The sequence below is a fragment of the Sinocyclocheilus rhinocerous genome, unplaced genomic scaffold, assembly GCF_001515625.1.
Source record: "Sinocyclocheilus rhinocerous isolate Xijiao unplaced genomic scaffold, SAMN03320098_v1.1 scaffold3207, whole genome shotgun sequence".
Lineage (NCBI taxonomy): Eukaryota > Metazoa > Chordata > Actinopteri > Cypriniformes > Cyprinidae > Sinocyclocheilus > Sinocyclocheilus rhinocerous.
This window is the reverse complement of record NW_015626452.1, coordinates 218,176-219,894: the sequence shown is the minus strand read 5'-3', so window position 1 is coordinate 219,894 and position 1,719 is coordinate 218,176. Positions and strand designations below refer to the sequence as shown.

Sequence of the window (1,719 nt, the reverse complement as noted above, 5' to 3'; positions counted from 1 at the left end):
ATTGTTATTACTATCCTTGTGGGGACATTTGGTCCCCATAATGTGATAAATACCAGGTACACACACACACACATACACACACACACACACACATATGGTATTCCCTACATTATGGGGACACACAAGGAAGTTTATATCAGTAAATTTTGACCTTGAGGGGAACTTGACCTTTTTTTGTCATTATATTTAAATTAGATTTTAAATTAAAATGAAAAGAATTAAAATTTTAGTTAAAGTTTTAGTAATTTTGCTGTGTTTTTGTCTTTGTTTTTTTTGGTCTCTATGAGTAAAACAGCTTATAAATCATGCAGAATGATTTAAAAAAAATCTAAAATAGCAGAAAGCTTTCTGTGATGGGTAGGGTTAGGATAACAGGATAGAAAATACAGTTTGTACAGTATAAAAACCATTACGTCTATAGAAAATCCTCATAAAAATGGAAACCAGTGTGTGTGTGTGTGTGTGTGTGTGTGTGAAATTTGTTATTTTTTCTTTGTGTATTCATTAATTTCCTATTTTATTTGATACATTGGCTGAAGACGTCAATATAACAAGGGCATGTCAACCCGGTGAACAAACGCACAGCTCCTCATCTCATTATAAGAGGATGAAAAGTAAAGTAATCCATGTCAAGTCAAGAACACCACAGCTGATGTGAATAGAGCTACTGTGTGTCTGCTCATCCAAAGAAGAAAAAGATAGACTTCTGTCACATGTAGAGTTCAGATTGGCAACCTGTCACTGATAGCTCGATTTTGTATTATTTATGAGGCTTTGTGCTTTCTAAAATGACAATATCATAATTCATAAAAATCAATCCAAAAAATGGCCTCATGCACGAGGGGATTTAAAACAAGCCAGGACAAACACTGATTTGTTTACAGGCTAAAATGAAAACATCTACTAATTCCTCCAACACTTTTGATTAAATGCCACAGATGAGTACATTTGCTAATTGAATCCCTGACATACAATAAACTCACAACAATAACATTTCAAGTACCTACAGATGAGTCTATAGCGTGCGTAAACACAAGACATAAACACACTCTTACCTATGACGAATTCTGTGAACTTCACAACAGTAACAAAACAATGAAGGTTCTCCTCAAATAGAAGTGATTGCCTTCCAGGAAACAATACTCAAAGTGTTTCCACTGCTTTAAGAACAGATAATGCATAATTTCTCCTCGTAAGCAGACACAAATGAGCTTTATGGGCGCAGATGGCTCAGGCGCACATTCTAATTCCCTACAACTCATGAGCTTGTTGTGGTGACCAGAGCGCTCCACAAAACCCTGAGGGCTCCCAGCTGACACCAAACTGTATCGGCTTTTTAGCACTATTTTGTAGCATAATCAAATATAAAAAATCACTATGAATTTATTTCACTATGAATGTCTATTTCATTTGACCAGTCATGGCTGTCCTGAACAAATAAATATCAGAATGCATATGAGCCTGAGTGTATAATACACAGCCACTGTGTATGTAGGAATATAGAGGACTGAGTCTGAGTGAGAATATTTGATATGTGAAAACAAACCAGTGAGGCAGCCGAGGGTTTGCACATGATCTCCCCTCTCAGGAATGTGCTGAAACTCAATCCATCGTCTTAAGCTGGATTTCCATACACTAACATTACCCACAGAGCTCAGCAGACCTTAACTGACAATGCAGGATTATGAGCATGAACATCATTTCATCTGCGCTGGTGGG

General features: G+C 36.6%; 1 protein-coding gene across 1 annotated transcript in view; it reads right to left on the bottom strand.

The window, feature by feature from the left end:
- LOC107715707 (transient receptor potential cation channel subfamily M member 1-like) overlaps window positions 1–1,255 on the bottom strand; it is a 23,009-nt gene extending 21,754 nt beyond the window's left edge. The window contains exon 1 of the mRNA XM_016521895.1: window positions 1,056–1,255. The gene's annotated coding sequence lies outside the window, so the exon portion shown is untranslated. The remainder of the gene's footprint in view (window positions 1–1,055) is intronic.
- Between the last annotated feature and the right edge of the window lie 464 nt (window positions 1,256–1,719).